The sequence below is a fragment of the Phyllobates terribilis genome, unplaced genomic scaffold, assembly GCF_046119375.1.
Source record: "Phyllobates terribilis strain yellow unplaced genomic scaffold, ASM4611937v1 Scaffold_142__1_contigs__length_4687701, whole genome shotgun sequence".
Lineage (NCBI taxonomy): Eukaryota > Metazoa > Chordata > Amphibia > Anura > Dendrobatidae > Phyllobates > Phyllobates terribilis.
The window spans coordinates 1,652,544-1,678,739 of record NW_027362902.1 but is presented as its reverse complement, the minus strand read 5'-3'; the positions used below and the strand labels follow the sequence as shown (position 1 = coordinate 1,678,739).

At 44.8% G+C, this 26,196-nt stretch overlaps 14 non-coding genes across 14 annotated transcripts; all 14 read right to left on the bottom strand.

The window, feature by feature from the left end:
- Positions 1 to 8,276: 8,276 nt before the first annotated feature.
- LOC141206111 (U2 spliceosomal RNA) lies at positions 8,277 to 8,467 on the bottom strand. The gene has a single exon (XR_012276777.1). It is a non-coding gene; the product is annotated as a U2 spliceosomal RNA (small nuclear RNA).
- A 1,115-nt stretch (positions 8,468 to 9,582) lies between these two features.
- On the bottom strand, positions 9,583 to 9,773 carry LOC141206643 (U2 spliceosomal RNA). The gene has a single exon (XR_012277192.1). It is a non-coding gene; the product is annotated as a U2 spliceosomal RNA (small nuclear RNA).
- A 1,115-nt stretch (positions 9,774 to 10,888) lies between these two features.
- LOC141206642 (U2 spliceosomal RNA) lies at positions 10,889 to 11,079 on the bottom strand. The gene has a single exon (XR_012277191.1). It is a non-coding gene; the product is annotated as a U2 spliceosomal RNA (small nuclear RNA).
- A 1,115-nt stretch (positions 11,080 to 12,194) lies between these two features.
- Positions 12,195 to 12,385, bottom strand: LOC141206640 (U2 spliceosomal RNA). The gene has a single exon (XR_012277189.1). It is a non-coding gene; the product is annotated as a U2 spliceosomal RNA (small nuclear RNA).
- A 1,115-nt stretch (positions 12,386 to 13,500) lies between these two features.
- Positions 13,501 to 13,691, bottom strand: LOC141205960 (U2 spliceosomal RNA). Its single transcript, XR_012276630.1, has one exon. It is a non-coding gene; the product is annotated as a U2 spliceosomal RNA (small nuclear RNA).
- A 1,115-nt stretch (positions 13,692 to 14,806) lies between these two features.
- On the bottom strand, positions 14,807 to 14,997 carry LOC141206639 (U2 spliceosomal RNA). Its single transcript, XR_012277188.1, has one exon. It is a non-coding gene; the product is annotated as a U2 spliceosomal RNA (small nuclear RNA).
- A 1,115-nt stretch (positions 14,998 to 16,112) lies between these two features.
- Positions 16,113 to 16,303, bottom strand: LOC141206638 (U2 spliceosomal RNA). The gene has a single exon (XR_012277187.1). It is a non-coding gene; the product is annotated as a U2 spliceosomal RNA (small nuclear RNA).
- Positions 16,304 to 17,418: 1,115 nt separating this feature from the next.
- Positions 17,419 to 17,609, bottom strand: LOC141206637 (U2 spliceosomal RNA). Its single transcript, XR_012277186.1, has one exon. It is a non-coding gene; the product is annotated as a U2 spliceosomal RNA (small nuclear RNA).
- A 1,115-nt stretch (positions 17,610 to 18,724) lies between these two features.
- LOC141206636 (U2 spliceosomal RNA) lies at positions 18,725 to 18,915 on the bottom strand. The gene has a single exon (XR_012277185.1). It is a non-coding gene; the product is annotated as a U2 spliceosomal RNA (small nuclear RNA).
- A 1,115-nt stretch (positions 18,916 to 20,030) lies between these two features.
- On the bottom strand, positions 20,031 to 20,221 carry LOC141206635 (U2 spliceosomal RNA). The gene has a single exon (XR_012277184.1). It is a non-coding gene; the product is annotated as a U2 spliceosomal RNA (small nuclear RNA).
- Positions 20,222 to 21,336: 1,115 nt separating this feature from the next.
- On the bottom strand, positions 21,337 to 21,527 carry LOC141206634 (U2 spliceosomal RNA). The gene has a single exon (XR_012277183.1). It is a non-coding gene; the product is annotated as a U2 spliceosomal RNA (small nuclear RNA).
- Positions 21,528 to 22,641: 1,114 nt separating this feature from the next.
- LOC141205986 (U2 spliceosomal RNA) lies at positions 22,642 to 22,832 on the bottom strand. The gene has a single exon (XR_012276655.1). It is a non-coding gene; the product is annotated as a U2 spliceosomal RNA (small nuclear RNA).
- A 1,115-nt stretch (positions 22,833 to 23,947) lies between these two features.
- LOC141206633 (U2 spliceosomal RNA) lies at positions 23,948 to 24,138 on the bottom strand. Its single transcript, XR_012277182.1, has one exon. It is a non-coding gene; the product is annotated as a U2 spliceosomal RNA (small nuclear RNA).
- Positions 24,139 to 25,253: 1,115 nt separating this feature from the next.
- Positions 25,254 to 25,444, bottom strand: LOC141206632 (U2 spliceosomal RNA). Its single transcript, XR_012277181.1, has one exon. It is a non-coding gene; the product is annotated as a U2 spliceosomal RNA (small nuclear RNA).
- Between the last annotated feature and the right edge of the window lie 752 nt (positions 25,445 to 26,196).

Below are 26,196 nucleotides of genomic sequence, written 5' to 3'. Positions count from 1 at the left end.
ACCTCAACCAAAAACGGCCTAGTAACATCAGGCTGCATAAGGATGGGAGCAGAGGTGAACCTCTCCTTGAGATACACAAAAGCTTCAATGGCCTCAGAAGACCACTGAACCGCATCAGCACCTTTCCTGGTGAGATCAGTCAGAGGTTTGACAATACTAGAAAAATTTTTTATGAATTTTCTATAGTAATTGGCGAAACCCAAAAACCTCTGTATCGATTTCAAACCAATAGGCCTAGGCCATTCCTGCACAGCCTGAACCTTAACCGGATCCATCTCAAAACCTTTGCTGGAGATAATGTAGCCCAAAAAACTAATTCTCTGTACAGCGAACTCACATTTCTCCAACTTAGCAAAAAGCGAATTGTCCATTAATAACTGTAATACCTCACGCACGCTCCGCCAATGAGACTCCAGATCCGGCGAATAAATCAAAATGTCATCCAAATACACAACCACATTTTTACCGATCAAAGGTCTAAGGATGTCATTAATCAGATTCTGAAAAAATGCAGGAGCATTAGTAAGACCAAAAGGCATAACCAGATTCTCAAAATGACCCACAGGAGTGTTAAAAGCAGTCTTCCATTCATCACCCTCCTTCATGCGCAACAGATTGTATGCCCCCTTAAGGTCAATTTTAGAGAACCACTTGGCCCCCAATAACTGGTTAAACAGATCAGGAATCAATGGCAGTGGGTAAGGATTGCGTACCGTAATTTTGTTAATCTCACGAAAATCCAGACAAGGACGTAAACCGCCGTCCTTTTTTTTTTACAAAAAAAAATCCAACCGCCACAGGAGACTTAGAGGGCCTAATGTGACCGGCGGCCAAACTTGTCTGTATGTATTCCTCCAAAGCCTTCCTCTCAGGAATAGTAAGATTAAATAAACGACTTTTAGGAAGAGTCGCTCCAGGGACAAATTCAATAGAACAATCATAGTCTCTATGGGGAGGCAAAACCTGTGATTCCTTCTCAGAAAAAACTCTCCAAAAATCCTGAATAGGAACAGGCAATTCTCCCCTATCCAAAGCTGCAATACGCCCGTTACAACACTTGTCATAACATTTATGGCTCCAGGATTTAATTTCACTGGTAGACCAATCCAGTACAGGATTGTGAAATTTTAACCAAGGCAAACCCAATATTACTGGAGAAGGCAAGTTATTCAACACTACCAAATCCAATTTCTCATGGTGAACACCATTAATAGTGAGAGGAAATTCACTGACCTTGAGAGTAATATTCTTCAAAGGGGAACCATCCACCGAAACCACAGCAATGGGGGATGATAAAGGTTCAGGTTTTAAATTGAGTTTTTCCACGAATCCCCCATCAATTACATTCAGTGTACACCCGCAATCAACAAACACCCGAAATTCCATAAATTTTTCCTGAGCAATCGTGGAAGCAGCTAAAAATATACCCTTGGAATTTAAACAGGCAATACGGGCGTGACTGACCATTTTTTTTTCTTTCTTCATACGAAGCTCACAGCCTTTAATCAAATGACCAGATTTTCCGCAATAGAAGCACAAGCCTTCCGAAAAACGACGGTTTTTTTCTTGAGAGCGAGGTGCCACCGATCCAATCTCCATCGGTTCACCACTGTTAGTACACACATTCTCATAACCAGAAACTGACATAGCAGAGGATTTGCTCTCATTAACCCTTGCACGCAGTCTCCTATCCACCCGTATAGCTAATTGCATAGCCTGTTGCAAATCTTCAGGTGTAGGATAAGCAATTAGCAGGTCTTTAACCCTTTCACTGAGCCCAGCAAGAAATAGACTTTTCAGAGCAGAATCGTTCCACCCTGTTTGAGTGGACCAACGACGAAAATGTGTGCAATATTTTTCGACATTACCTGATCCTTGTTTTAAACGTCTCAACTCAGTCTCAGCTGATGCCACACGGTCAGGATCATCATATAATAGTCCCAAAGCAGAAAAAAAAACTATCCACTGATCTGAAGCATGTATCACTAGGTTGCAAAGAAAAGGCCCACTCCTGAGGCTCTTTGCGCAAAAGTGACATTATGAACCCTACGCGCTGGGATTCATCCCCAGAGGACTTGGGTCTCAAACGAAAATACAATAAGCAAGCATTTTTGAATGAAAAAAATTCTCGATGTTCACCAAAAAATAAATCCGGCAAACATACCTTAGGCTCCAAGAAATGTGCTCCAGGACAGTTACTCACGTGCTGACGGAGCTCGGCCACCTCCAGAGAGAGTCCCTGCAGGCGATGAACCAAATCCTGAACCGACACCATGATGGAACAGAAAAATCTTTCCTTAGAGAATTTGCGGGCTGGACTTACTGTTATGTTCTGCTACCAGAGCTAAGGAAAGAGAGGAGATCTGTCCCTACAATAGAACTCAGCTGAATCCCTACGATGTAACAGGGGACCTGATCCTGCGATCAGACCTGCTAAAGTCCTAAGCTAGTCTGTACGAAGACCTATAGATGTGGGGAGGGAATCCCTACAAGTACTAAGGACTGGGAGGAATATGGGACACCTCCTAACAGAAATAGTAGCAGACAGACGAACAAACAAAATATATAGAACAAAGAGGTCAGTAGACCAAGCAAACTAACAGAGCAAGACGCAGAGCACAGGCTAGCTAGAAAATAGATATACAATGAAGTCCAGCAAAGCCAGAAGGGCGGAGCAGGATTAAATAGGCCAACAAGGTCATGTGACCAGCAAAGGAAAAAAAAACTAACAGCAAGGTTCTAACAGTACCCCCCCTTCTAAGAGGATCCTCCGGATCCCCTAGGACCAGGCTTATCAGGAAATCTCCTGTGAAACGCTCTGATAAGTCTGGACGCGGAAACATCATCTGACCTCACCCAAGAGTTATCCTCGGGTCCGAAACCTTTCCAGGCCACAAGATACTGCAAACTACCTCTATACCGTCTAGAGTCAAGGATGCGAGAAATTTCATATTCCCCGTCCTCCACCACCGGAGGAACAGAGGCAGAGGCGTCACCATCCGACACAACAGCTTTTTTTAACAGAGAGACATGAAAGACCGGATTAATTCTCCAGGAGGTAGGAACCTCCAACCTAACAGCAGATTGGTTGACAACTTGAAGCACCTTAAAGGGCCCTACAAACTTGGGACCCAATTTCTTAGAAGGAATCCTCAACCGCAGATTCCTAGAGGACAACCAAACCATGTCACCAACAGCGAACAAAACCTCCTGTCGTTTCCTATCAAAGTAGTCTTTAGATTTTCTGTTGGCCTCCTGAAGATTACCACGCACATCCGTCCAAACTCTTTCCAAATCACCGGAAAAATTCTCCTCCTCAGGCACGGCAGATCCCAACTTGGAGAACGACCCAAACGACGGATGTCTCCCAGAACAACAAAAAAAAGGCGAACAACCAGCAGAAGAAGATGTATGATTGTTCAGAGCAAATTCGGCAAGTGGCAGAAACTCAGACCACCCCTCTTGATTGTCTGCCACAAAACAACGCAAGAACTGCTCAACATCCTGGTTTTTCCTTTCTGTCTGGCCATTAGATTCAGGATGATATCCGGACGAAAACGACAAATGAATTCCCAACCTGTCACAAAAGGCACGCCAAAAACGAGCCACGAACTGAGGACCCCTATCAGAAACAATGTCAGTAGGAACGCCATGAAGTCTGACAATTTCCTTGACAAAGGCCTTAGCGAGAGTTTTAGCGCAGGGCAGTTTGACAAAGGGAACCAAGTGACACATCTTGCTAAAACGGTCCACGACCACCCAGATGACAGTAAAACCCTCAGAGGGGGGAAGGTCAGTTATAAAGTCCATAGCCAAATGTGTCCAAGGAGCACTGGGGACCTCCAAAGGACAAAGCAACCCCGCAGCAGGAGTATGTGAGGACTTAGATCTAGCACATACAGTACATTGGCGCACCCACTTAATGACTTCCTTCTGCCATCCAGGCCACCAAAAACTGCGACCCACCAGTCTCTTGGTCTCAGAGATTCCGGGATGACCTGCTAACCGAGATTCGTGACACTCAACAAACAAATCTCTCCTAAAGGTCCCAGGCACAAACAACCTCCCATGAGGAGTGTTAGAAGGGGCATTCTCCTGAGCTTTAAGAATCTCATCTTCCAAAACGGAGTCTAAAGCAGCTATCACAACACCTTCTTGTAAAATGTTTTCCTCTTTCTCAGCACCGACTATGGGAGAAAAACTGCGAGACAAGGCATCCGCCTTAACATTCTTAGTACCAGGGATGTAAGTAACGGAGAAATTAAACCGCGAGAAAAACAGTGCCCACCTAGCCTGACGGGCATTCAGGCGCTTGGCAGCATCAAGATATATCAGATTTTTATGATCCGTAAGAACCTGAACGGGAAATTCCGCACCTTCCAAGAAGTGGCGCCAGTGTTCAAATGCGAGTTTAATAGCCAATAATTCCCGATTACCAATATCGTAATTCAATTCAGTCTCCGAAAATTTTTTTGAAAAAAAGGCACAGGGATGTAACCCATCCCCGTTATCCTGAGACAATACTGCGCCAACCCCCACAGAGGAAGCATCAACCTCAACCAAAAACGGCCTAGTAACATCAGGCTGCATAAGGATGGGAGCAGAGGTGAACCTCTCCTTGAGATACACAAAAGCTTCAATGGCCTCAGAAGACCACTGAACCGCATTAGCACCTTTCCTGGTGAGATCAGTCAGAGGTTTGACAATACTAGAAAAATTTTTTATGAATTTTCTATAGTAATTGGCGAAACCCAAAAACCTCTGTATCGATTTCAAACCAATAGGCCTAGGCCATTCCTGCACAGCCTGAACCTTAACCGGATCCATCTCAAAACCTTTGCTGGAGATAATGTAGCCCAAAAAACTAATTCTCTGTACAGCGAACTCACATTTCTCCAACTTAGCAAAAAGCGAATTGTCCATTAATAACTGTAATACCTCACGCACGCTCCGCCAATGAGACTCCAGATCCGGCGAATAAATCAAAATGTCATCCAAATACACAACCACATTTTTACCGATCAAAGGTCTAAGGATGTCATTAATCAGATTCTGAAAAAATGCAGGAGCATTAGTAAGACCAAAAGGCATAACCAGATTCTCAAAATGACCCACAGGAGTGTTAAAAGCAGTCTTCCATTCATCACCCTCCTTCATGCGCAACAGATTGTATGCCCCCTTAAGGTCAATTTTAGAGAACCACTTGGCCCCCAATAACTGGTTAAACAGATCAGGAATCAATGGCAGTGGGTAAGGATTGCGTACCGTAATTTTGTTAATCTCACGAAAATCCAGACAAGGACGTAAACCGCCGTCCTTTTTTTTTTACAAAAAAAAATCCAACCGCCACAGGAGACTTAGAGGGCCTAATGTGACCGGCGGCCAAACTTGTCTGTATGTATTCCTCCAAAGCCTTCCTCTCAGGAATAGTAAGATTAAATAAACGACTTTTAGGAAGAGTCGCTCCAGGGACAAATTCAATAGAACAATCATAGTCTCTATGGGGAGGCAAAACCTGTGATTCCTTCTCAGAAAAAACTCTCCAAAAATCCTGAATAGGAACAGGCAATTCTCCCCTATCCAAAGCTGCAATACGCCCGTTACAACACTTGTCATAACATTTATGGCTCCAGGATTTAATTTCACTGGTAGACCAATCCAGTACAGGATTGTGAAATTTTAACCAAGGCAAACCCAATATTACTGGAGAAGGCAAGTTATTCAACACTACCAAATCCAATTTCTCATGGTGAACACCATTAATAGTGAGAGGAAATTCACTGACCTTGAGAGTAATATTCTTCAAAGGGGAACCATCCACCGAAACCACAGCAATGGGGGATGATAAAGGTTCAGGTTTTAAATTGAGTTTTTCCACGAATCCCCCATCAATTACATTCAGTGTACACCCGCAATCAACAAACACCCGAAATTCCATAAATTTTTCCTGAGCAATCGTGGAAGCAGCTAAAAATATACCCTTGGAATTTAAACAGGCAATACGGGCGTGACTGACCATTTTTTTTTCTTTCTTCATACGAAGCTCACAGCCTTTAATCAAATGACCAGATTTTCCGCAATAGAAGCACAAGCCTTCCGAAAAACGACGGTTTTTTTCTTGAGAGCGAGGTGCCACCGATCCAATCTCCATCGGTTCACCACTGTTAGTACACACATTCTCATAACCAGAAACTGACATAGCAGAGGATTTGCTCTCATTAACCCTTGCACGCAGTCTCCTATCCACCCGTATAGCTAATTGCATAGCCTGTTGCAAATCTTCAGGTGTAGGATAAGCAATTAGCAGGTCTTTAACCCTTTCACTGAGCCCAGCAAGAAATAGACTTTTCAGAGCAGAATCGTTCCACCCTGTTTGAGTGGACCAACGACGAAAATGTGTGCAATATTTTTCGACATTACCTGATCCTTGTTTTAAACGTCTCAACTCAGTCTCAGCTGATGCCACACGGTCAGGATCATCATATAATAGTCCCAAAGCAGAAAAAAAAACTATCCACTGATCTGAAGCATGTATCACTAGGTTGCAAAGAAAAGGCCCACTCCTGAGGCTCTTTGCGCAAAAGTGACATTATGAACCCTACGCGCTGGGATTCATCCCCAGAGGACTTGGGTCTCAAACGAAAATACAATAAGCAAGCATTTTTGAATGAAAAAAATTCTCGATGTTCACCAAAAAATAAATCCGGCAAACATACCTTAGGCTCCAAGAAATGTGCTCCAGGACAGTTACTCACGTGCTGACGGAGCTCGGCCACCTCCAGAGAGAGTCCCTGCAGGCGATGAACCAAATCCTGAACCGACACCATGATGGAACAGAAAAATCTTTCCTTAGAGAATTTGCGGGCTGGACTTACTGTTATGTTCTGCTACCAGAGCTAAGGAAAGAGAGGAGATCTGTCCCTACAATAGAACTCAGCTGAATCCCTACGATGTAACAGGGGACCTGATCCTGCGATCAGACCTGCTAAAGTCCTAAGCTAGTCTGTACGAAGACCTATAGATGTGGGGAGGGAATCCCTACAAGTACTAAGGACTGGGAGGAATATGGGACACCTCCTAACAGAAATAGTAGCAGACAGACGAACAAACAAAATATATAGAACAAAGAGGTCAGTAGACCAAGCAAACTAACAGAGCAAGACGCAGAGCACAGGCTAGCTAGAAAATAGATATACAATGAAGTCCAGCAAAGCCAGAAGGGCGGAGCAGGATTAAATAGGCCAACAAGGTCATGTGACCAGCAAAGGAAAAAAAAACTAACAGCAAGGTTCTAACAGCTGCTGCTGCAATCCACGCGATTTAGATCTGCATAACTCCACCTCTTTAAACACAGCACCTTCACCTCCTGCTGTTCCCACCCGCCTCAACACCGTTGGAAGGGAGGAGAACCAATTAAGGCGGGGGGTGGGGTGGAACGAGCAGCTGTCTACCCTTAGCAGGAGGGCTCCTGATTACATACCTCTCCTGCTGCTGCTGCTGCTGGCTGTCCAGCAGCAGACTGAAGGTGGCTGCTGCTGTGCACAGGTATATAAAGGCTCAGAGCCTATTATGACACGCGCAGCCAGCGTTCCATTGCCACATTCCATCTACTGCAGGCAGGATACCTGGCTGGCTGAATGTCGCTGAGAAGCTCACAGAGACCGCCATAAGCAACAGTTTAACAGAATGCCACAGACTAATCAACCAAACTTTTTGGGTTGGGTTCTCTTTTATAGTCTGCAGGCATTAAATGAAAGAAGTCAGTGTTCCAGCAGAAGGAGACAACGTTTCAGAAAAGGCATTGTAGCAAACCAAAAAAGAAATTTTAAGCGCAGCAGAGTAACCAGCGCACATACCTGTTAGCTCAGGTGAGTTTAAAAGGCTGCTGTTGATAACAAGGGCATTTGCTAAATAGATGGTGTGTGTGCAACAATATACTGAAAGGTCAATTATATTGTGCAGCTTATCTCACCACCTGTAGTTATTTAGGTGAAAGCTCCAAAATGCTTGCCTAATATGTCTGTTTATCCAAAAGGAAGTAAAAAGGGAGAGCTAGAAAGATAGCATTGCATCACATTACATGGCAATGCAATGCACAGTTGCGGAGGTTGAACCAAAATGAGCTTGTAATCTGGCTTCTGCAACTTTGAACATGAAAAATCCAATGAGGAGAAGAAAAGCAAAGCCAAAGAGTCCATCCCCAAATCCGACAAACAAGCAAAATGAACAAAAAACATTGAATTCAATTCTTTCTGATTTTAGAAACTGCATTAAAGAAGGGGTGCACCGGTCCTGGAGATACGGCAATACCAGGTCAATGCGTGGAGTGGACAGAGCAAGCCCTTTTTCCATCTCCCTGTTCTAAAAATCCATTTAATATATGGTCCCCAGATAGGGGACGTATCAGATATTAAACTGATAAGAACAGATACTACACTTGATCTTAGCCAAAAGGCCGAGAAGCGATAACCAGAATTGGTTTCAAACTACGGAGCCACCCAAGGATCCTGAAAAGTCCATTTGTGGAGATGAGCTCCTGGACTCCCGTTAAGAAGACATGTTGTCAACCTCTAGATCCCTTACATGCCTGCACTTTTCGGCTTGCTGCTGCTGCAATCCACGCGTTTTAGATCTGCATAACTCCACCTCTTTAAACACAGCACCTTCACCCCCTGCTGTTCCCACCCGCCTCAACACCGTTGGAAGGGAGGAGAACCAATTAAGGCGGGGGGTGGGGTGGAACGAGCAGCTGTCTACCCTTAGCAGGAGGGCTCCTGATTACATACCTCTCCTGCTGCTGCTGCTGCTGGCTGTCCAGCAGCAGACTGAAGGTGGCTGCTGCTGTGCACAGGTATATAAAGGCTCAGAGCCTATTATGACACGCGCAGCCAGCGTTCCATTGCCACATTCCATCTACTGCAGGCAGGATACCTGGCTGGCTGAATGTCGCTGAGAAGCTCACAGAGACCGCCATAAGCAACAGTTTAACAGAATGCCACAGACTAATCAACCAAACTTTTTGGGTTGGGTTCTCTTTTATAGTCTGCAGGCATTAAATGAAAGAAGTCAGTGTTCCAGCAGAAGGAGACAACGTTTCAGAAAAGGCATTGTAGCAAACCAAAAAAGAAATTTTAAGCGCAGCAGAGTAACCAGCGCACATACCTGTTAGCTCAGGTGAGTTTAAAAGGCTGCTGTTGATAACAAGGGCATTTGCTAAATAGATGGTGTGTGTGCAACAATATACTGAAAGGTCAATTATATTGTGCAGCTTATCTCACCACCTGTAGTTATTTAGGTGAAAGCTCCAAAATGCTTGCCTAATATGTCTGTTTATCCAAAAGGAAGTAAAAAGGGAGAGCTAGAAAGATAGCATTGCATCACATTACATGGCAATGCAATGCACAGTTGCGGAGGTTGAACCAAAATGAGCTTGTAATCTGGCTTCTGCAACTTTGAACATGAAAAATCCAATGAGGAGAAGAAAAGCAAAGCCAAAGAGTCCATCCCCAAATCCGACAAACAAGCAAAATGAACAAAAAACATTGAATTCAATTCTTTCTGATTTTAGAAACTGCATTAAAGAAGGGGTGCACCGGTCCTGGAGATACTGCAATACCAGGTCAATGCGTGGAGTGGACAGAGCAAGCTCTTTTTCCATCTCCCTGTTCTAAAAATCCATTTAATATATGGTCCCCAGATAGGGGACGTATCAGATATTAAACTGATAAGAACAGATACTACACTTGATCTTAGCCAAAAGGCCGAGAAGCGATAACCAGAATTGGTTTCAAACTACGGAGCCACCCAAGGATCCTGAAAAGTCCATTTGTGGAGATGAGCTCCTGGACTCCCGTTAAGAAGACATGTTGTCAACCTCTAGATCCCTTACATGCCTGCACTTTTCGGCTTGCTGCTGCTGCAATCCACGCGTTTTAGATCTGCATAACTCCACCTCTTTAAACACAGCACCTTCACCCCCTACTGTTCCCACCCGCCTCAACACTGTTGGAAGGGAGGAGAACCAATTAAGGCGGGGGGTGGGGTGGAACGAGCAGCTGTCTACCCTTAGCAGGAGGGCTCCTGATTACATACCTCTCCTGCTGCTGCTGCTGCTGGCTGTCCAGCAGCAGACTGAAGGTGGCTGCTGCTGTGCACAGGTGTATAAAGGCTCAGAGCCTATTATGACACGCGCAGCCAGCGTTCCATTGCCACATTCCATCTACTGCAGGCAGGATACCTGGCTGGCTGAATGTCGCTGAGAAGCTCACAGAGACCGCCATAAGCAACAGTTTAACAGAATGCCACAGACTAATCAACCAAACTTTTTGGGTTGGGTTCTCTTTTATAGTCTGCAGGCATTAAATGAAAGAAGTCAGTGTTCCAGCAGAAGGAGACAACGTTTCAGAAAAGGCATTGTAGCAAACCAAAAAAGAAATTTTAAGCGCAGCAGAGTAACCAGCGCACATACCTGTTAGCTCAGGTGAGTTTAAAAGGCTGCTGTTGATAACAAGGGCATTTGCTAAATAGATGGTGTGTGTGCAACAATATACTGAAAGGTCAATTATATTGTGCAGCTTATCTCACCACCTGTAGTTATTTAGGTGAAAGCTCCAAAATGCTTGCCTAATATGTCTGTTTATCCAAAAGGAAGTAAAAAGGGAGAGCTAGAAAGATAGCATTGCATCACATTACATGGCAATGCAATGCACAGTTGCTGAAGTTGAACCAAAATGAGCTTGTAATCTGGCTTCTGCAACTTTGAACATGAGAAATCCAATGAGGAGAAGAAAAGCAAAGCCAAAGAGTCCATCCCCAAATCCGACAAACAAGCAAAATGAACAAAAAACATTGAATTCAATTCTTTCTGATTTTAGAAACTGCATTAAAGAAGGGGTGCACCGGTCCTGGAGATACTGCAATACCAGGTCAATGCGTGGAGTGGACAGAGCAAGCTCTTTTTCCATCTCCCTGTTCTAAAAATCCATTTAATATATGGTCCCCAGATAGGGGACGTATCAGATATTAAACTGATAAGAACAGATACTACACTTGATCTTAGCCAAAAGGCCGAGAAGCGATAACCAGAATTGGTTTCAAACTACGGAGCCACCCAAGGATCCTGAAAAGTCCATTTGTGGAGATGAGCTCCTGGACTCCCGTTAAGAAGACATGTTGTCAACCTCTAGATCCCTTACATGCCTGCACTTTTCGGCTTGCTGCTGCTGCAATCCACGTGTTTTAGATCTGCATAACTCCACCTCTTTAAACACAGCACCTTCACCCCCTGCTGTTCCCACCCGCCTCAACACCGTTGGAAGGGAGGAGAACCAATTAAGGCGGGGGGTGGGGTGGAACGAGCAGCTGTCTACCCTTAGCAGGAGGGCTCCTGATTACATACCTCTCCTGCTGCTGCTGCTGCTGGCTGTCCAGCAGCAGACTGAAGGTGGCTGCTGCTGTGCACAGGTATATAAAGGCTCAGAGCCTATTATGACACGCGCAGCCAGCGTTCCATTGCCACATTCCATCTACTGCAGGCAGGATACCTGGCTGGCTGAATGTCGCTGAGAAGCTCACAGAGACCGCCATAAGCAACAGTTTAACAGAATGCCACAGACTAATCAACCAAACTTTTTGGGTTGGGTTCTCTTTTATAGTCTGCAGGCATTAAATGAAAGAAGTCAGTGTTCCAGCAGAAGGAGACAACGTTTCAGAAAAGGCATTGTAGCAAACCAAAAAAGAAATTTTAAGCGCAGCAGAGTAACCAGCGCACATACCTGTTAGCTCAGGTGAGTTTAAAAGGCTGCTGTTGATAACAAGGGTATTTGCTAAATAGATGGTGTGTGTGCAACAATATACTGAAAGGTCAATTATATTGTGCAGCTTATCTCACCACCTGTAGTTATTTAGGTGAAAGCTCCAAAATGCTTGCCTAATATGTCTGTTTATCCAAAAGGAAGTAAAAAGGGAGAGCTAGAAAGATAGCATTGCATCACATTACATGGCAATGCAATGCACAGTTGCTGAAGTTGAACCAAAATGAGCTTGTAATCTGGCTTCTGCAACTTTGAACATGAAAAATCCAATGAGGAGAAGAAAAGCAAAGCCAAAGAGTCCATCCCCAAATCCGACAAACAAGCAAAATGAACAAAAAACATTGAATTCAATTCTTTCTGATTTTAGAAACTGCATTAAAGAAGGGGTGCACCGGTCCTGGAGATACTGCAATACCAGGTCAATGCGTGGAGTGGACAGAGCAAGCTCTTTTTCCATCTCCCTGTTCTAAAAATCCATTTAATATATGGTCCCCAGATAGGGGACGTATCAGATATTAAACTGATAAGAACAGATACTACACTTGATCTTAGCCAAAAGGCCGAGAAGCGATAACCAGAATTGGTTTCAAACTACGGAGCCACCCAAGGATCCTGAAAAGTCCATTTGTGGAGATGAGCTCCTGGACTCCCGTTAAGAAGACATGTTGTCAACCTCTAGATCCCTTACATGCCTGCACTTTTCGGCTTGCTGCTGCTGCAATCCACGCGTTTTAGATCTGCATAACTCCACCTCTTTAAACACAGCACCTTCACCCCCTGCTGTTCCCACCCGCCTCAACACCGTTGGAAGGGAGGAGAACCAATTAAGGCGGGGGGTGGGGTGGAACGAGCAGCTGTCTACCCTTAGCAGGAGGGCTCCTGATTACATACCTCTCCTGCTGCTGCTGCTGCTGGCTGTCCAGCAGCAGACTGAAGGTGGCTGCTGCTGTGCACAGGTATATAAAGGCTCAGAGCCTATTATGACACGCGCAGCCAGCGTTCCATTGCCACATTCCATCTACTGCAGGCAGGATACCTGGCTGGCTGAATGTCGCTGAGAAGCTCACAGAGACCGCCATAAGCAACAGTTTAACAGAATGCCACAGACTAATCAACCAAACTTTTTGGGTTGGGTTCTCTTTTATAGTCTGCAGGCATTAAATGAAAGAAGTCAGTGTTCCAGCAGAAGGAGACAACGTTTCAGAAAAGGCATTGTAGCAAACCAAAAAAGAAATTTTAAGCGCAGCAGAGTAACCAGCGCACATACCTGTTAGCTCAGGTGAGTTTAAAAGGCTGCTGTTGATAACAAGGGCATTTGCTAAATAGATGGTGTGTGTGCAACAATATACTGAAAGGTCAATTATATTGTGCAGCTTATCTCACCACCTGTAGTTATTTAGGTGAAAGCTCCAAAATGCTTGCCTAATATGTCTGTTTATCCAAAAGGAAGTAAAAAGGGAGAGCTAGAAAGATAGCATTGCATCACATTACATGGCAATGCAATGCACAGTTGCTGAAGTTGAACCAAAATGAGCTTGTAATCTGGCTTCTGCAACTTTGAACATGAAAAATCCAATGAGGAGAAGAAAAGCAAAGCCAAAGAGTCCATCCCCAAATCCGACAAACAAGCAAAATGAACAAAAAACATTGAATTCAATTCTTTCTGATTTTAGAAACTGCATTAAAGAAGGGGTGCACCGGTCCTGGAGATACTGCAATACCAGGTCAATGCGTGGAGTGGACAGAGCAAGCTCTTTTTCCATCTCCCTGTTCTAAAAATCCATTTAATATTTGGTCCCCAGATAGGGGACGTATCAGATATTAAACTGATAAGAACAGATACTACACTTGATCTTAGCCAAAAGGCCGAGAAGCGATAACCAGAATTGGTTTCAAACTACGGAGCCACCCAAGGATCCTGAAAAGTCCATTTGTGGAGATGAGCTCCTGGACTCCCGTTAAGAAGACATGTTGTCAACCTCTAGATCCCTTACATGCCTGCACTTTTCGGCTTGCTGCTGCTGCAATCCACGCGTTTTAGATCTGCATAACTCCACCTCTTTAAACACAGCACCTTCACCCCCTGCTGTTCCCACCCGCCTCAACACCGTTGGAAGGGAGGAGAACCAATTAAGGCGGGGGGTGGGGTGGAACGAGCAGCTGTCTACCCTTAGCAGGAGGGCTCCTGATTACATACCTCTCCTGCTGCTGCTGCTGCTGGCTGTCCAGCAGCAGACTGAAGGTGGCTGCTGCTGTGCACAGGTATATAAAGGCTCAGAGCCTATTATGACACGCGCAGCCAGCGTTCCATTGCCACATTCCATCTACTGCAGGCAGGATACCTGGCTGGCTGAATGTCGCTGAGAAGCTCACAGAGACCGCCATAAGCAACAGTTTAACAGAATGCCACAGACTAATCAACCAAACTTTTTGGGTTGGGTTCTCTTTTATAGTCTGCAGGCATTAAATGAAAGAAGTCAGTGTTCCAGCAGAAGGAGACAACGTTTCAGAAAAGGCATTGTAGCAAACCAAAAAAGAAATTTTAAGCGCAGCAGAGTAACCAGCGCACATACCTGTTAGCTCAGGTGAGTTTAAAAGGCTGCTGTTGATAACAAGGGCATTTGCTAAATAGATGGTGTGTGTGCAACAATATACTGAAAGGTCAATTATATTGTGCAGCTTATCTCACCACCTGTAGTTATTTAGGTGAAAGCTCCAAAATGCTTGCCTAATATGTCTGTTTATCCAAAAGGAAGTAAAAAGGGAGAGCTAGAAAGATAGCATTGCATCACATTACATGGCAATGCAATGCACAGTTGCTGAAGTTGAACCAAAATGAGCTTGTAATCTGGCTTCTGCAACTTTGAACATGAAAAATCCAATGAGGAGAAGAAAAGCAAAGCCAAAGAGTCCATCCCCAAATCCGACAAACAAGCAAAATGAACAAAAAACATTGAATTCAATTCTTTCTGATTTTTGAAACTGCATTAAAGAAGGGGTGCACCGGTCCTGGAGATACTGCAATACCAGGTCAATGCGTGGAGTGGACAGAGCAAGCTCTTTTTCCATCTCCCTGTTCTAAAAATCCATTTAATATATGGTCCCCAGATAGGGGACGTATCAGATATTAAACTGATAAGAACAGATACTACACTTGATCTTAGCCAAAAGGCCGAGAAGCGATAACCAGAATTGGTTTCAAACTACGGAGCCACCCAAGGATCCTGAAAAGTCCATTTGTGGAGATGAGCTCCTGGACTCCCGTTAAGAAGACATGTTGTCAACCTCTAGATCCCTTACATGCCTGCACTTTTCGGCTTGCTGCTGCTGCAATCCACGCGTTTTAGATCTGCATAACTCCACCTCTTTAAACACAGCACCTTCACCCCCTGCTGTTCCCACCCGCCTCAACACCGTTGGAAGGGAGGAGAACCAATTAAGGCGGGGGGTGGGGTGGAACGAGCAGCTGTCTACCCTTAGCAGGAGGGCTCCTGATTACATACCTCTCCTGCTGCTGCTGCTGCTGGCTGTCCAGCAGCAGACTGAAGGTGGCTGCTGCTGTGCACAGGTATATAAAGGCTCAGAGCCTATTATGACACGCGCAGCCAGCGTTCCATTGCCACATTCCATCTACTGCAGGCAGGATACCTGGCTGGCTGAATGTCGCTGAGAAGCTCACAGAGACCGCCATAAGCAACAGTTTAACAGAATGCCACAGACTAATCAACCAAACTTTTTGGGTTGGGTTCTCTTTTATAGTCTGCAGGCATTAAATGAAAGAAGTCAGTGTTCCAGCAGAAGGAGACAACGTTTCAGAAAAGGCATTGTAGCAAACCAAAAAAGAAATTTTAAGCGCAGCAGAGTAACCAGCGCACATACCTGTTAGCTCAGGTGAGTTTAAAAGGCTGCTGTTGATAACAAGGGCATTTGCTAAATAGATGGTGTGTGTGCAACAATATACTGAAAGGTCAATTATATTGTGCAGCTTATCTCACCACCTGTAGTTATTTAGGTGAAAGCTCCAAAATGCTTGCCTAATATGTCTGTTTATCCAAAAGGAAGTAAAAAGGGAGAGCTAGAAACATAGCATTGCATCACATTACATGGCAATGCAATGCACAGTTGCTGAAGTTGAACCAAAATGAGCTTGTAATCTGGCTTCTGCAACTTTGAACATGAAAAATCCAATGAGGAGAAGAAAAGCAAAGCCAAAGAGTCCATCCCCAAATCCGACAAACAAGCAAAATGAACAAAAAACATTGAATTCAATTCTTTCTGATTTTAGAAACTGCATTAAAGAAGGGGTGCACCGGTCCTGGAGATACTGCAATACCAGGTCAATGCGTGGAGTGGACAGAGCAAGCTCTTTTTCCATCTCCCTGTTCTAAAAATCCATTTAATATATGGTCCCCAGATAGGGGACGTATCAGATATTAAACTGATAAGAACAGATACTACACTTGATCTTAGCCAAAAGGCCGAGAAGCGATAACCAGAATTGGTTTCAAACTACGGAGCCACCCAAGGATCCTGAAAAGTCCATTTGTGGAGATGAGCTCCTGGACTCCCGTTAAGAAGACATGTTGTCAACCTCTAGATCCCTTACATGCCTGCACTTTTCGGCTTGCTGCTGCTGCAATCCACGCATTTTAGATCTGCATAACTCCACCTCTTTAAACACAGCACCTTCACCCCCTGCTGTTCCCACCCGCCTCAACACCGTTGGAAGGGAGGAGAACCAATTAAGGCGGGGGGTGGGGTGGAACGAGCAGCTGTCTACCCTTAGCAGGAGGGCTCCTGATTACATACCTCTCCTGCTGCTGCTGCTGCTGGCTGTCCAGCAGCAGACTGAAGGTGGCTGCTGCTGTGCACAGGTATATAAAGGCTCAGAGCCTATTATGACACGCGCAGCCAGCGTTCCATTGCCACATTCCATCTACTGCAGGCAGGATACCTGGCTGGCTGAATGTCGCTGAGAAGCTCACAGAGACCGCCATAAGCAACAGTTTAACAGAATGCCACAGACTAATCAACCAAACTTTTTGGGTTGGGTTCTCTTTTATAGTCTGCAGGCATTAAATGAAAGAAGTCAGTGTTCCAGCAGAAGGAGACAACGTTTCAGAAAAGGCATTGTAGCAAACCAAAAAAGAAATTTTAAGCGCAGCAGAGTAACCAGCGCACATACCTGTTAGCTCAGGTGAGTTTAAAAGGCTGCTGTTGATAACAAGGGCATTTGCTAAATAGATGGTGTGTGTGCAACAATATACTGAAAGGTCAATTATATTGTGCAGCTTATCTCACCACCTGTAGTTATTTAGGTGAAAGCTCCAAAATGCTTGCCTAATATGTCTGTTTATCCAAAAGGAAGTAAAAAGGGAGAGCTAGAAAGATAGCATTGCATCACATTACATGGCAATGCAATGCACAGTTGCTGAAGTTGAACCAAAATGAGCTTGTAATCTTGCTTCTGCAACTTTGAACATGAAAAATCCAATGAGGAGAAGAAAAGCAAAGCCAAAGAGTCCATCCCCAAATCCGACAAACAAGCAAAATGAACAAAAAACATTGAATTCAATTCTTTCTGATTTTAGAAACTGCATTAAAGAAGGGGTGCACCGGTCCTGGAGATACTGCAATACCAGGTCAATGCGTGGAGTGGACAGAGCAAGCTCTTTTTCCATCTCCCTGTTCTAAAAATCCATTTAATATATGGTCCCCAGATAGGGGACGTATCAGATATTAAACTGATAAGAACAGATACTACACTTGATCTTAGCCAAAAGGCCGAGAAGCGATAACCAGAATTGGTTTCAAACTACGGAGCCACCCAAGGATCCTGAAAAGTCCATTTGTGGAGATGAGCTCCTGGACTCCCGTTAAGAAGACATGTTGTCAACCTCTAGATCCCTTACATGCCTGCACTTTTCGGCTTGCTGCTGCTGCAATCCACGCGTTTTAGATCTGCATAACTCCACCTCTTTAAACACAGCACCTTCACCCCCTGCTGTTCCCACCCGCCTCAACACCGTTGGAAGGGAGGAGAACCAATTAAGGCGGGGGGTGGGGTGGAACGAGCAGCTGTCTACCCTTAGCAGGAGGGCTCCTGATTACATACCTCTCCTGCTGCTGCTGCTGCTGGCTGTCCAGCAGCAGACTGAAGGTGGCTGCTGCTGTGCACAGGTATATAAAGGCTCAGAGCCTATTATGACACGCGCAGCCAGCGTTCCATTGCCACATTCCATCTACTGCAGGCAGGATACCTGGCTGGCTGAATGTCACTGAGAAGCTCACAGAGACCGCCATAAGCAACAGTTTAACAGAATGCCACAGACTAATCAACCAAACTTTTTGGGTTGGGTTCTCTTTTATAGTCTGCAGGCATTAAATGAAAGAAGTCAGTGTTCCAGCAGAAGGAGACAACGTTTCAGAAAAGGCATTGTAGCAAACCAAAAAAGAAATTTTAAGCGCAGCAGAGTAACCAGCGCACATACCTGTTAGCTCAGGTGAGTTTAAAAGGCTGCTGTTAATAACAAGGGCATTTGCTAAATAGATGGTGTGTGTGCAACAATATACTGAAAGGTCAATTATATTGTGCAGCTTATCTCACCACCTGTAGTTATTTAGGTGAAAGCTCCAAAATGCTTGCCTAATATGTCTGTTTATCCAAAAGGAAGTAAAAAGGGAGAGCTAGAAAGATAGCATTGCATCACATTACATGGCAATGCAATGCACAGTTGCTGAAGTTGAACCAAAATGAGCTTGTAATCTGGCTTCTGCAGCTTTGAACATGAAAAATCCAATGAGGAGAAGAAAAGCAAAGCCAAAGAGTCTATCCCCAAATCCGACAAACAAGCAAAATGAACAAAAAACATTGAATTCAATTCTTTCTGATTTTAGAAACTGCATTAAAGAAGGGGTGCACCGGTCCTGGAGATACTGCAATACCAGGTCAATGCGTGGAGTGGACAGAGCAAGCTCTTTTTCCATCTCCCTGTTCTAAAAATCCATTTAATATATGGTCCCCAGATAGGGGACGTATCAGATATTAAACTGATAAGAACAGATACTACACTTGATCTTAGCCAAAAGGCCGAGAAGCGATAACCAGAATTGGTTTCAAACTACGGAGCCACCCAAGGATCCTGAAAAGTCCATTTGTGGAGATGAGCTCCTGGACTCCCGTTAAGAAGACATGTTGTCAACCTCTAGATCCCTTACATGCCTGCACTTTTCGGCTTGCTGCTGCTGCAATCCACGCGTTTTAGATCTGCATAACTCCAACTCTTTAAACACAGCACCTTCACCCCCTGCTGTTCCCACCCGCCTCAACACCGTTGGAAGGGAGGAGAACCAATTAAGGCGGGGGGTGGGGTGGAACGAGCAGCTGTCTACCCTTAGCAGGAGGGCTCCTGATTACATACCTCTCCTGCTGCTGCTGCTGCTGGCTGTCCAGCAGCAGACTGAAGGTGGCTGCTGCTGTGCACAGGTATATAAAGGCTCAGAGCCTATTATGACACGCGCAGCCAGCGTTCCATTGCCACATTCCATCTACTGCAGGCAGGATACCTGGCTGGCTGAATGTCGCTGAGAAGCTCACAGAGACCGCCATAAGCAACAGTTTAACAGAATGCCACAGACTAATCAACCAAACTTTTTGGGTTGGGTTCTCTTTTATAGTCTGCAGGCATTAAATGAAAGAAGTCAGTGTTCCAGCAGAAGGAGACAACGTTTCAGAAAAGGCATTGTAGCAAACCAAAAAAGAAATTTTAAGCGCAGCAGAGTAACCAGCGCACATACCTGTTAGCTCAGGTGAGTTTAAAAGGCTGCTGTTGATAACAAGGGCATTTGCTAAATAGATGGTGTGTGTGCAACAATATACTGAAAGGTCAATTATATTGTGCAGCTTATCTCACCACCTGTAGTTATTTAGGTGAAAGCTCCAAAATGCTTGCCTAATATGTCTGTTTATCCAAAAGGAAGTAAAAAGGGAGAGCTAGAAAGATAGCATTGCATCACATTACATGGCAATGCAATGCACAGTTGCTGAAGTTGAACCAAAATGAGCTTGTAATCTGGCTTCTGCAACTTTGAACATGAAAAATCCAATGAGGAGAAGAAAAGCAAAGCCAAAGAGTCCATCCCCAAATCCGACAAACAAGCAAAATGAACAAAAAACATTGAATTCAATTCTTTCTGATTTTAGAAACTGCATTAAAGAAGGGGTGCACCGGTCCTGGAGATACTGCAATACCAGGTCAATGCGTGGAGTGGACAGAGCAAGCTCTTTTTCCATCTCCCTGTTCTAAAAATCCATTTAATATATGGTCCCCAGATAGGGGACGTATCAGATATTAAACTGATAAGAACAGATACTACACTTGATCTTAGCCAAAAGGCCGAGAAGCGATAACCAGAATTGGTTTCAAACTACGGAGCCACCCAAGGATCCTGAAAAGTCCATTTGTGGAGATGAGCTCCTGGACTCCCGTTAAGAAGACATGTTGTCAACCTCTAGATCCCTTACATGCCTGCACTTTTAGGCTTGCTGCTGCTGCAATCCACGCGTTTTAGATCTGCATAACTCCACCTCTTTAAACACAGCACCTTCACCCCCTGCTGTTCCCACCCGCCTCAACACCGTTGGAAGGGAGGAGAACCAATTAAGGCGGGGGGTGGGGTGGAACGAGCAGCTGTCTACCCTTAGCAGGAGGGCTCCTGATTACATACCTCTCCTGCTGCTGCTGCTGCTGGCTGTCCAGCAGCAGACTGAAGGTGGCTGCTGCTGTGCACAGGTATATAAAGGCTCAGAGCCTATTATGACACGCGCAGCCAGCGTTCCATTGCCACATTCCATCTACTGCAGGCAGGATACCTGGCTGGCTGAATGTCGCTGAGAAGCTCACAGAGACCGCCATAAGCAACAGTTTAACAGAATGCCACAGACTAATCAACCAAACTTTTTGGGTTGGGTTCTCTTTTATAGTCTGCAGGCATTAAATGAAAGAAGTCAGTGTTCCAGCAGAAGGAGACAACGTTTCAGAAAAGGCATTGTAGCAAACCAAAAAAGAAATTTTAAGCGCAGCAGAGTAACCAGCGCACATACCTGTTAGCTCAGGTGAGTTTAAAAGGCTGCTGTTGATAACAAGGGCATTTGCTAAATAGATGGTGTGTGTGCAACAATATACTGAAAGGTCAATTATATTGTGCAGCTTATCTCACCACCTGTAGTTATTTAGGTGAAAGCTCCAAAATGCTTGCCTAATATGTCTGTTTATCCAAAAGGAAGTAAAAAGGGAGAGCTAGAAAGATAGCATTGCATCACATTACATGGCAATGCAATGCACAGTTGCTGAAGTTGAACCAAAATGAGCTTGTAATCTTGCTTCTGCAACCTTGAACATGAAAAATCCAATGAGGAGAAGAAAAGCAAAGCCAAAGAGTCCATCCCCAAATCCGACAAACAAGCAAAATGAACAAAAAACATTGAATTCAATTCTTTCTGATTTTAGAAACTGCATTAAAGAAGGGGTGCACCGGTCCTGGAGATACTGCAATACCAGGTCAATGCGTGGAGTGGACAGAGCAAGCTCTTTTTCCATCTCCCTGTTCTAAAAATCCATTTAATATATGGTCCCCAGATAGGGGACGTATCAGATATTAAACTGATAAGAACAGATACTACACTTGATCTTAGCCAAAAGGCCGAGAAGCGATAACCAGAATTGGTTTCAAACTACGGAGCCACCCAAGGATCCTGAAAAGTCCATTTGTGGAGATGAGCTCCTGGACTCCCGTTAAGAAGACATGTTGTCAACCTCTAGATCCCTTACATGCCTGCACTTTTCGGCTTGCTGCTGCTGCAATCCACGCGTTTTAGATCTGCATAACTCCACCTCTTTAAACACAGCACCTTCACCCCCTGCTGTTCCCACCCGCCTCAACACCGTTGGAAGGGAGGAGAACCAATTAAGGCGGGGGGTGGGGTGGAACGAGCAGCTGTCTACCCTTAGCAGGAGGGCTCCTGATTACATACCTCTCCTGCTGCTGCTGCTGCTGGCTGTCCAGCAGCAGACTGAAGGTGGCTGCTGCTGTGCACAGGTATATAAAGGCTCAGAGCCTATTATGACACGCGCAGCCAGCGTTCCATTGCCACATTCCATCTACTGCAGGCAGGATACCTGGCTGGCTGAATGTCGCTGAGAAGCTCACAGAGACCGCCATAAGCAACAGTTTAACAGAATGCCACAGACTAATCAACCAAACTTTTTGGGTTGGGTTCTCTTTTATAGTCTGCAGGCATTAAATGAAAGAAGTCAGTGTTCCAGCAGAAGGAGACAACGTTTCAGAAAAGGCATTGTAGCAAACCAAAAAAGAAATTTTAAGCGCAGCAGAGTAACCAGCGCACATACCTGTTAGCTCAGGTGAGTTTAAAAGGCTGCTGTTGATAACAAGGGCATTTGCTAAATAGATGGTGTGTGTGCAACAATATACTGAAAGGTCAATTATATTGTGCAGCTTATCTCACCACCTGTAGTTATTTAGGTGAAAGCTCCAAAATGCTTGCCTAATATGTCTGTTTATCCAAAAGGAAGTAAAAAGGGAGAGCTAGAAAGATAGCATTGCATCACATTACATGGCAATGCAATGCACAGTTGCTGAAGTTGAACCAAAATGAGCTTGTAATCTGGCTTCTGCAACTTTGAACATGAAAAATCCAATGAGGAGAAGAAAAGCAAAGCCAAAAGTCCATCCCAAAATCCGACAAACAAGCAAAATGAACAAAAAACATTGAATTCAATTCTTTCTGATTTTAGAAACTGCATTAAAGAAGGGGTGCACCGGTCCTGGAGATACTGCAATACCAGGTCAATGCGTGGAGTGGACAGAGCAAGCTCTTTTTCCATCTCCCTGTTCTAAAAATCCATTTAATAAATGGTCCCCAGATAGGGGACGTATCAGATATTAAACTGATAAGAACAGATACTACACTTGATCTTAGCCAAAAGGCCGAGAAGCGATAACCAGAATTGGTTTCAAACTACGGAGCCACCCAAGGATCCTGAAAAGTCCATTTGTGGAGATGAGCTCCTGGACTCCCGTTAAGAAGACATGTTGTCAACCTCTAGATCCCTTACATGCCTGCACTTTTCGGCTTGCTGCTGCTGCAATCCACGCGTTTTGGATCTGCATAACTCCACCTCTTTAAACACAGCACCTTCACCCCCTGCTGTTCCCACCCGCCTCAACACCGTTGGAAGGGAGGAGAACCAATTAAGGCGGGGGGTGGCGTGGAACGAGCAGCTGTCTACCCTTAGCAGGAGGGCTCCTGATTACATACCTCTCCTGCTGCTGCTGCTGCTGGCTGTCCAGCAGCAGACTGAAGGTGGCTGCTGCTGTGCACAGGTATATAAAGGCTCAGAGCCTATTATGACACGCGCAGCCAGCGTTCCATTGCCACATTCCATCTACTGCAGGCAGGATACCTGGCTGGCTGAATGTCGCTGAGAAGCTCACAGAGACCGCCATAAGCAACAGTTTAACAGAATGCCACAGACTAATCAACCAAACTTTTTGGGTTGGGTTCTCTTTTATAGTCTGCAGGCATTAAATGAAAGAAGTCAGTGTTCCAGCAGAAGGAGACAACGTTTCAGAAAAGGCATTGTAGCAAACCAAAAAAGAAATTTTAAGCGCAGCAGAGTAACCAGCGCACATACCTGTTAGCTCAGGTGAGTTTAAAAGGCTGCTGTTGATAACAAGGGCATTTGCTAAATAGATGGTGTGTGTGCAACAATATACTGAAAGGTCAATTATATTGTGCAGCTTATCTCACCACCTGTAGATATTTAGGTGAAAGCTCCAAAATGCTTGCCTAATATGTCTGTTTATCCAAAAGGAAGTAAAAAGGGAGAGCTAGAAAGATAGCATTGCATCACATTACATGGCAATGCAATGCACAGTTGCTGAAGTTGAACCAAAATGAGCTTGTAATCTTGCTTCTGCAACTTTGAACATGAAAAATCCAATGAGGAGAAGAAAAGCAAAGCCAAAGAGTCCATCCCCAAATCCGACAAACAAGCAAAATGAACAAAAAACATTGAATTCAATTCTTTCTGATTTTAGAAACTGCATTAAAGAAGGGGTGCACCGGTCCTGGAGATACTGCAATACCAGGTCAATGCGTGGAGTGGACAGAGCAAGCTCTTTTTCCATCTCCCTGTTCTAAAAATCCATTTAATATATGGTCCCCAGATAGGGGACGTATCAGATATTAAACTGATAAGAACAGATACTACACTTGATCTTAGCCAAAAGGCCGAGAAGCGATAACCAGAATTGGTTTCAAACTACGGAGCCACCCAAGGATCCTGAAAAGTCCATTTGTGGAGATGAGCTCCTGGACTCCCGTTAAGAAGACATGTTGTCAACCTCTAGATCCCTTACATGCCTGCACTTTTCGGCTTGCTGCTGCTGCAATCCACGCGTTTTAGATCTGCATAACTCCACCTCTTTAAACACAGCACCTTCACCCCCTGCTGTTCCCACCCGCCTCAACACCGTTGGAAGGGAGGAGAACCAATTAAGGCGGGGGGTGGGGTGGAACGAGCAGCTGTCTACCCTTAGCAGGAGGGCTCCTGATTACATACCTCTCCTGCTGCTGCTGCTGCTGGCTGTCCAGCAGCAGACTGAAGGTGGCTGCTGCTGTGCACAGGTATATAAAGGCTCAGAGCCTATTATGACACGCGCAGCCAGCGTTCCATTGCCACATTCCATCTACTGCAGGCAGGATACCTGGCTGGCTGAATGTCGCTGAGAAGCTCACAGAGACCGCCATAAGCAACAGTTTAACAGAATGCCACAGACTAATCAACCAAACTTTTTGGGTTGGGTTCTCTTTTATAGTCTGCAGGCATTAAATGAAAGAAGTCAGTGTTCCAGCAGAAGGAGACAACGTTTCAGAAAAGGCATTGTAGCAAACCAAAAAAGAAATTTTAAGCGCAGCAGAGTAACCAGCGCACATACCTGTTAGCTCAGGTGAGTTTAAAAGGCTGCTGTTGATAACAAGGGCATTTGCTAAATAGATGGTGTGTGTGCAACAATATACTGAAAGGTCAATTATATGGTGCAGCTTATCTCACCACCTGTAGTTATTTAGGTGAAAGCTCCAAAATGCTTGCCTAATATGTCTGTTTATCCAAAAGGAAGTAAAAAGGGAGAGCTAGAAAGATAGCATTGCATCACATTACATGGCAATGCAATGCACAGTTGCTGAAGTTGAACCAAAATGAGCTTGTAATCTGGCTTCTGCAACTTTGAACATGAAAAATCCAATGAGGAGAAGAAAAGCAAAGCCAAAGAGTCCATCCCCAAATCCGACAAACAAGCAAAATGAACAAAAAACATTGAATTCAATTATTTCTGATTTTAGAAACTGCATTAAAGAAGGGGTGCACCGGTCCTGGAGATACTGCAATACCAGGTCAATGCGTGGAGTGGACAGAGCAAGCTCTTTTTCCATCTCCCTGTTCTAAAAATCCATTTAATATATGGTCCCCAGATAGGGGACGTATCAGATATTAAACTGATAAGAACAGATACTACACTTGATCTTAGCCAAAAGGCCGAGAAGCGATAACCAGAATTGGTTTCAAACTACGGAGCCACCCAAGGATCCTGAAAAGTCCATTTGTGGAGATGAGCTCCTGGACTCCCGTTAAGAAGACATGTTGTCAACCTCTAGATCCCTTACATGCCTGCACTTTTCGGCTTGCTGCTGCTGCAATCCACGCGTTTTAGATCTGCATAACTCCACCTCTTTAAACACAGCACCTTCACCCCCTGCTGTTCCCACCCGCCTCAACACCGTTGGAAGGGAGGAGAAAAAATTAAGGCGGGGGGTGGGGTGGAACGAGCAGCTGTCTACCCTTAGCAGGAGGGCTCCTGATTACATACCTCTCCTGCTGCTGCTGCTGCTGGCTGTCCAGCAGCAGACTGAAGGTGGCTGCTGCTGTGCACAGGTATATAAAGGCTCAGAGCCTATTATGACACGCGCAGCCAGCGTTCCATTGCCACATTCCATCTACTGCAGGCAGGATACCTGGCTGGCTGAATGTCGCTGAGAAGCTCACAGAGACCGCCATAAGCAACAGTTTAACAGGATGCCACAGACTAATCAACCAAACTTTTTGGGTTGGGTTCTCTTTTATAGTCTGCAGGCATTAAATGAAAGAAGTCAGTGTTCCAGCAGAAGGAGACAACGTTTCAGAAAAGGCATTGTAGCAAACCAAAAAAGAAATTTTAAGCACAGCAGAGTAACCAGCGCACATACCTGTTAGCTCAGGTGAGTTTAAAAGGCTGCTGTTGATAACAAGGGCATTTGCTAAAT